The following is an 8,902-nucleotide window of genomic DNA, read 5'->3' as shown; positions in this document are numbered from 1 at the left end:
GGAACAGGATGACTCCTTTTTAGCAGCTCTCCTAATACATCTTGGCAGGGATGTGGGCTTTTTTTTTAAAGGCACAGATGAAAACTTCCTAATCTTGCACACAAAACTAAAGAGAAGACACTATTAAAACCTCCTTAAACAAGGCTGGCAGGGACATGCAGCTGAGCCAATTGTATCTTAAAACAAGCACAAATAGCAGTTGGCTTCCTTGCAGTGTTCTTTCTGTTCCTTGGGGAGACCCATGCTGAGGGCAGGAGCAGAGAAAAGCTGGCCAGAGTTGTTCCTGCCCTCACAGCCAGGACTAGAAAGCTCTCTCTTCCTGCTGCAGGGTGAAGTGCCATCGCTTTAGGGCAATGAGGAGGCTGGCATGGGGCATGCAGGAGGGTCAACCTCTGCCCCAATGAGAGGGATTTACTTGGATGTGCCAATCTGGCAGCTTTTCATGCAGATTCCAACTCCTGGTGCCTGTCTCCTGAAAGTGGTAATGACACTGGTTCAAATATCCCTTATGAGATGCTCCAAGGTATGTGAAATGCCCTCACAGCTGCTCCAGATAGAAAACTCCTCTAGGGGCAAGGTCCTGCTGCAAAGCTTACGTCCCGAGTAAAGGGTGCAGCATTAAATTCTTTGCTCTGCAACCTTTACTCTGCACAATCCTGGGCAGCTGTGCTGCTTTGCTCCTGTAAAGCTGGCACTGCCCCTGCCTGCTCTATGGGAGTGAGCTGTGCTGGCTCTACCATTTCCATGATGGAAATCTCCCCCAATCTGCAGCACTGCCTCTATTGTTGGAAGGCAGCAGTGAAACTGTAGGGTTTTGTTTTGATGCTTCAAGTTGTAGCCAGGGAGCAATTCGCCACTTGAACTATTTTAGCAATGCAGTTCCCTTCAGAATCATACAGAACTGATGCACTGAGGGCTAAGAGGCCACATTCAAAATATTAATTTCTTTATTCATGAATTCATCTTGGTTAGAAAAAAATAAATTGTAGAATGAGGTGCTGTGTTATTCTACCTTCAGCAGAAGAGCGGTATTTCATCACTAAAAAATATCTCCATACTGCCCACACACTAAAAGATTAGCCATACCTCTGAAATTTGAGATGTAAGGAAGAAGATTGCTATTCTTAAACTGATAGCACTGAAAATGCTTCCTAGAAGAGCAAACGTTCCTTGGGAAGCCAAGAAATTCAGGCTCCACGTTGGAAAGCATATAACAGCTCTAACTATTCTCTCTTCAGCTAACGTGTTGGTGATAAAAAATACAAAACTCCAAGGAACTTATCCCTCTCTTTGCAGCTTAATGAAAAAAAAATCCATGTTGTTAAATTTTTCATTGGAGTACATTTTCTCCAGCGCTGTTGGAATAATGCTGTGGAACTCTTCCAAGACCAATGAAAAGTACAGCAGTCAGAGCTAACTTGCACATGGAAAGTGTGTGGAGGTCAGGGAGGAGGCAGAGATGGGGGGGCTGGGAAGGTCCCACCAGCTTTCAGGTAATTCACTTTAGTAGACTAATTTACTTCAGCAAATGGAATGCGTTCCCCCCTCAATATGGTGCGATGGGTCCAAAGTCAGCTAATTGCTGTGCCCCTCCTGTTATTCTAGGACAGAAGTCAAGCCTGTCGCTGCCTTGCTGAGCCCATGCTGGGATTACTCTGCTGAAGGTCACTGACAGACCTCACCACGCGTGCCTTGCCAATGTGTCTGGTATGCTTCATCTAGCAACGTGGGCAAACCGCACCGGTGACTGCACACATCACTCACCCAGCTGGGTCCAGGCTTGCTTTCAAACAGTCACAGCTTGGAAAGAGGCTGGGGCTTCTCAGCTTTGGAAACAGAAGTCCACTGTTTGGCCGCAGAGCAAGCAATAGCAGCAACAGCTCACCTCACAGCGACTTGCCAGCACGCCTGTCCTACACCACCAGGCCCCTGACACCACTGTCAAGCTGAATAAAGCAAACTGGGGTGGTCATTTCGTCTCTGCAGATGAGCACTGCCAGTACTAGAGTCAGAGAGCTGACCACAAAGTGAGGGTAAGGAGATTCACCAGGTCCTAACACCACAAGAGCCCACAGGTAAGGACATAAGATCTTCTGTGTAACCTCACAGATTAATGCAGGCACAGAAGGCATTTTGCTCATCTGTGGGAAATGCTTTCAAATGCATACGCAGCTATACAGAGAGCCAGTATTCTTGAAAAGCTTAGTTATAGCCAGCTCTTCTGAAAAGCCTTCTATCATGAAACAACAGGAAAGATAACAAATAATTCCCATGTGTTACACTTTAAAATAAGAACATTGCTACCCACCTTTTAGTACAAACTGATTTTATTTGCTAAGAAGGCCTGAAACAGTCTGATTCTGAAAGAAAGGGGAAGAAGCAGTGCATTACTTTTGCTTTTTTCCTCTTTGCAATCAACACCTCTCTGCAGCTCCTTTAAATATTTTGGGAGTCACAACATTTGGCCTGCCCAGCACCTGCCAAAGGAGCTCAAGCCTATTTTGATTGTGCGCAGCTCAGTTAAAAGGTGGATTTAGGATCTTCAACAGTCTCCTTTTACCCAAAAGATTAAGAACTTAAACTGATGAGAACACAAAACTGGGCAGCTTACTGTAAAGGGTATTTTTAAAACTACATAACATCTACCTCAATGCAACTCCCTGATGTATTTTTCTGGCATAAAAGCAGGATCATACCATAGACTGGTAGGAGTGCTGCCAGAGGCAGGCACCTTCCACTCAGCAGAAGATGCAGGTGTTACACACCTGAAAATAACTCCCCTCATGAAGATGCACAGTAATGGAATATCACGCTCCAAATCCGCTTAACACAGCACAATGAGAACCCACTGCAAATAGATGAGCATTTCAGAGAGAAAGAGGGCTGTTAATGAACAGGCTCCTCCGTGTGGACAACTTCTGCAAACTGAACCAGACAGGCATCAAGTTGAGAACAGGAAGCTGAGCACAGACAGCTGCAGGCAGAGGCCGTGGCTATGGCAGAGCTGTAGTTAGACTGCTTTGAAATGAAGCTGAAAGTAGGAAGCACAAAGATCCAGTACAAAGGCATGTAAATACAGTGACAAGAAGCGGGATGAGGTGCCAGGTTTGTTTCCTAATCTCTGTTTGTCCCGTGTCTACCATTCAAGTTGTACGGGTTTTTGACTTGCAATGTAACAGATTTATTGACATCAGCAGATTATTGGGCATTGCATCAGCCATCTTCAGATCAATGCCCCTAACAAGACAAACAAGGCACCCAAGCCTTGTGCTTAATATTTAAACTGTAAATCCTTGCAGACCAACTTTCCTAACACCTTTGTGGCAATACTTCCATCACTTGCTGGTGCCAGAAGCTCTCTGAGGTTGGTGACTGATAAAGTGGTCACTCCTCCACCTGTGCATGTGAAAAAGAAACTGCCAATTCCTTGCTCAGACCACATATATCCATCATATACTGTCAAATGCAAGAATCACATCTATAATTTTGCAAGGCTGCAGCTCCCACTGGTTTATTCCTGCTGCTTCCATCAAGCAGGTATGCATACATGAACAGCACGAGAATGGAAGGAGCAGACCTCTCTTGCAAAACACATTTCATCATTCACAGCAGGAAACAGAAATACAACAGTTTGCAAACAAGGAAACAAAAAAGCACACACTCAAAAAAAACCCACCCAAAACAACAGAGATTGTTCACTGCTACAAAAAGAAATTCAACTGGGATAAAAAAGGTTTCTTCTCCTCTCATTGGCCTCTGAAAGGACTGATAGCTCTTTGCTACCAGTTGATAAATAGAAAGATCACATAAATCAACAACACAAATCTTCAGGAGCCTCAGATGATGACAAATTGGTCACATTTACAGATCATTGCTGAGGTCTGTGGGTTTTGATCCCTGTATACAAGTCCAATACAGTCTTAGATGAGCTCTCCCCTTCAGGAGAAGCATTTAGCCCCAAAATTCAGGCCTGATGCAACTCACCCTGACTCATGGTGAAATACCTACATAGCTGGGACATGAGGCAGGACCATGGACCCATCTGCACTTCCCTGTGTTCCCTATTCAGGGCCAACATGAGGGCAGAAAGCTCCACAGATCCCAGCAGGGAGGTGAGCAGGGAACCAGGCCAGCCAAGCTTTCCCTTAGGCTCCTCTGCTAAAAGCAATGGAAGGAGGCCAAAGGAAGAGAGAGAGGCCATCACTTCTAGGCAGAAAGCACTTGGCTGCACATCTCTGCCAGGACAGGCAGCAGCCTTCCAGCTCTGGAGAGAACATCAGGGAACCGCTGGGCTCTGATTCAGCCTCAGCACCACAGCTCAACTTCTGCAGCCCAATGGCTCCAATGACAAAGTGCCCATCCGCCCATCTCTTCTCACACACCAGCAAACAGGCAGCATCTTCAGACTCTGGTTCAATTTGGAAGACTGAGTATGCCCACATTCTCTCCGTTCACACAGCTTCCCTGTCCATGACTGCCCCTCTGCCCCTCCGTTCCAGCCATGTTAGTAATTACTGTTTTGATGTAGGGTGTTCTTTTGTCATTCTGCTGTTAACTCTTTTAATGGTGCAAGTTACAGTAAACATGTTAGAGCATTTCACATTTATATTTTTAATGCAGTGTCAAACGTTCAAAGCAGAATTTTAGAACAAAGCCTAAAATTTTAAGTAATTTCTAACTCACTGTAATCGAGTCCCTTGAGCAGCCGAGTTCTGAACGTCCTTTCCTACAAAACTATCTGCTAGTGCTCCAATGCTTTCTCACACTCCTGTAACAAGGAAAGCTATGAGTTACTGACTCAAAGTGAAAGGCAGAGGGATGCAGAAGCTCAAACTTATTTCAGTTTGTTGTTAATGACCACACAGGTAGGACTACAGTCAACAGCAGGCTGACAAAACAGTCTTGAGCTGAGTGAGGGAGGTGACTTAAGTGGCTGCTTGTCCTAGGGCTGGGAAGCCACCGCATCTGCAAGGAGACAGGACAGACACAAATATTTTCAGGCTTGCCCAGCAGGAGGGATGCTAGGACCTTAGGGACCACAGAGCTAAGGAAATGCACTGACAACACCACAGGGCTTCACTTGACAGTGAATAAGATGGATGGGTAGACTCTGCCAGCGATAGCTGCAGCAAACACCTGGCCCCAGCAGTGTGACAAGAACCATCAGTGAACTCCAATGCTGGAGAGGGAAACATGCTAACAGAAAAAGAGCAGCATTGTCAAGTTTGTCGTCTTCAGATGCCCAAGGTTTGACTCAGCAGCAGCACTGGGGATGTGGTTATACCAAGAACGCCTGGGCAGAAAAACACCTTCTGAGACAGACGTGAGGTAAGGAGTTGCTGGGAGACAAGACCAGTGAGTCAGTTGCTGATTCACTCATTGGATAGAATATTTCAAGGACAAAACCTCAGTGCTGTTTGTGCACATATTGCTCAGGTTGTCTCCCCTATGGAGAAGTCGAGAAGTGGCTGTCCTGTTGGAGCTCTGTACAGCCAGGCAGACCATGGGGCCAAGCACCACAACATCTGTGCTGTGAGGACCTGAGGCCTTCATCTTTTGGTACCACGCAGTATCAGCTATGCTTTGGTACCACACAGCTATCAGCCATCACATCTCCTCCCCTACCAGTTTACTGAGTACACAAAACAGTTACAATCCCAGCTCCTCAGATAGAGCTTTTTCCTCAAGTGATGTCAGCAAATGCTGTTTATCACCAGAGGTCTCTGGCTCAATAATCACCCTGCGGTGGCTGGTAATCTTCAAGCTGCATACAGCAAGCTGGCAGTCTCATTCTTGTCCTGCAACAGTCTGGTCTATGCTGTCCCTGCAAACAACATTTTTGCTTGTACAAGTCAGAGAGCTGTCAGGCAAACATCTCTTCCTATTGCCCAGCTAAGCCTACGGGGGCAGAAAAGAGTCACAATTCTCTGCACTCTGTTCTAACAGCAAGACTAAGTTCCAGCTCTCTTTCTACTTCTGCTGAACGATGGGAGGTGAAGAAAGGAGCAGCAAATTCCTTTGTTGCCCTGAAATCGAGGAAGTGCCAGGCAAAAGAAAGGAGTAATGCAAAACTTGGCTCTGCCCATCTCCGACTCATGGGAAAAGTGTTGCTTAGAGAATGCTCCGCTTTCTAGGGGATGCTAAGCAGCACTGAACATTCATTTTGGGAGGTGACAGATCCCAGCTGGTAGTCTGGATCTGCGTGCATTCACCTTTTCAGCATTTACAGTTCATGCATGGAGAAGTAGTACTGCACTGTGCCAAAGCTTGGGTATTGAGCTGCAAGGGGATTCAGAAGTCTTTTGTTCCAGAACCAAAAGAACTCCTTCCTGCCCACTGCTTGGCATTTGATGCTTTAGAAACTGGTTGCTCAGATACCAAACAAATCTTGTGCAGGCTCCCTGTTAAAACAAAAGCAGAGAAATGTATGTAACCATATCCCTGCTTTAGACTGTGACCTTACCAAGTTCCATTTGTTATTTTAGGCCACAATGAAGCTTTACTCAAGACACAAACCTGACACTGATGTAGTGACTCAGTAGGAGACACCCTTTGCAATGGGACACACACTGAACCTTCACTCTTAAAATGGGATGTTATAAGCACCACAAGTATGTCTGATGGCCCAGGCATTAACTATAGCGTGGCAGAGAGACGTGTGCCCTACCTTTGTTAGCTGGTCTCTGTGAAGAGACAAGCCCACTTAGCTATCTGAGCCAATGGCTTTTAGTTTGGCTAGTGGGCTGTGCTGTGAGAGCAAGACTTGAGACCAGAACCTACAGAGAACCCATATCCTTTCAAAACATTAAGCTCTAACATGATGACTGTGGCATTTTTGGCTGCCTTCCTAGTTTCCTAATCTCAGCAATGGGAAAACACTGCTTTGTTGCTCACTCTTTGTTGCACACTGTAGAATGTACTTGTCCTGACTGTCGTGCTGTCCTCGAGCATACACCCTTGCTGTAAAATGCAAGCTTCACACTCAGCTGAACTTCTGGTTAATGAGTCACATCACCCTGCTCACCAACCAGGTTTATGCCTTTCTGAGTAGTGTTTGGAAACCACTCCTGAGGACAGGAAGTCTGTCAGCAGCAAACTTCTACTTTCAACTTCTACTTTCTGTTTGCGTGCCCTCTCTCTTCACCTGACTATAGGTAAAGACAAATTGTTTGCTTCAGAGAGCGCTGCTGCCCAAAGGAGACATGGAGAATGATGCGATGGCACACTTTGGTGCAAAACAGAAAATAAAAAATAAAGGGTAACATGACATAGCTCAGGCCTGATGAAAACAAAAGCTGATGCTGGACATGAGCATCCACTTGTGGAAGGCTAACGTCTGGGAAGAAAGATTATAGAAGCCAGCACCTAGAGCCTGCCAAAATGACATCAATGCATATTTTGCACCTTCAAAGGCTCTTTCTGCTAAGGGCACTTCCACCTACCAAACAGAACAAAAAGGCACAAATACTTAGAAAGGAAAACAAAATGACACTATTTATATAGAAAAAGAAAACAACAACAGTCAAGCAAAACAAGAAAAGGTTCAGTGGCTTAATGGGTGTTCTCACCCCTTGATATCCTTATGAGGATTGTTTCTTCCCTTTATCTGTGCTAAATGACTCACACAATGGAACTGCCACCATTTCCTATCAAAGACAGTAGCAGAGCCTAAATAGCAGGCCTATTACGAGGACATATTTCCTGCCATTAAGATTCTTCTTTGCTCACTCTTCTTCTGTAGGCCAGAATTATTCTCTTCAGCATCCCCTGAAACCATCATATCCCTACCCCAAGTGGCATCCATGTCAAAACTCTGAGTCACCGCCAAGAAGAAACACTTGGTACCTGGCTCTCACTTCAAACAAAGTAGATGCATTTATTTTGCAAACTCTCCTGCCTGGGATGGCTTCCAAAAGCATCCTTTGTTTGGCTGAACACAAGCAGAGCTGCCTCTAAAGATACCATATGGTGATATTACCTTAGATCTTACTAATAATGTTCCCAAAGCCATATTTATATCCATTGTAGTGAGAGCTGTCCCTATAGATATATATAAGGCAAAATATGAAAGACAAGTGTTCCAACATTCCCTACTTGTCTGGCTGTGTTTAGGCCCTAATAAGAACTGGTCCTAATAGATATGACATCAGAACTCAGGGACTGAACAAAGCAGAGCTTTTTAAGAGGAAACTGAACTCATCTTGCTCCGTATGCTTTGAAAACCTCATCTGAAAAGACATGGGCTCTCTTGCTCATTAAAAAAAAAAACCAACCAAAAACACACTTCACTTCCCATTTTAAAAGTTCACTATTAAGATCAGGTTTAAGATGCTACCATATTGCAAACAGCCAACACTGGTGAAAAGTGCTGCAAAGGACTATGGACAACGGTGTATCAGATCATGGTTGGACTAGATGATCTTGTAGGTCCTTTCCAACTTTGTGATTCTATGATCAGAAATCACAAAATCTATATCACAAAACTGTATTGGCATTAACTTCCATTTACACAATTAGCAGAGCTTGAGGAGGAGCAGCTCTGCTGCCTCCTTGAACCTTAACTCTTGGTGTAGAGCAATTAAAATAACAAGATGGGAAGGGAAGGCCACAAACAAAACACTCAGAACAGCCTCTCCTGTGTTCTCCTCCCAGCACTGTTTTGTATGGGCACCATGTAATCATGCAGTTACGCATGGAGGATGGGAGAAAGCACCCTGTACTGGGAAAGAATGGGATGAAAAGAAGTCAGCAGGTTTTAAGAGCAACAGGATTCCGCTCTCCAATTTATCTGTTCTCAACACAAACATTTCAGATTTCTACTGTTGTTCTTTAGAATGAACACCTCATGCTGACAGTACATTGTTAAGCAGCTAATTAGAACTGAAGCCTGAGATCTTCCCTA

This window comes from Lagopus leucura, unplaced genomic scaffold (assembly GCF_019238085.1).
Source record: "Lagopus leucura isolate 7727_CA_CO unplaced genomic scaffold, USGS_WTPT01 Super-Scaffold_1, whole genome shotgun sequence".
Classification (NCBI taxonomy): domain Eukaryota; kingdom Metazoa; phylum Chordata; class Aves; order Galliformes; family Phasianidae; genus Lagopus; species Lagopus leucura.
Note: the sequence above shows the minus strand (reverse complement) of the source record.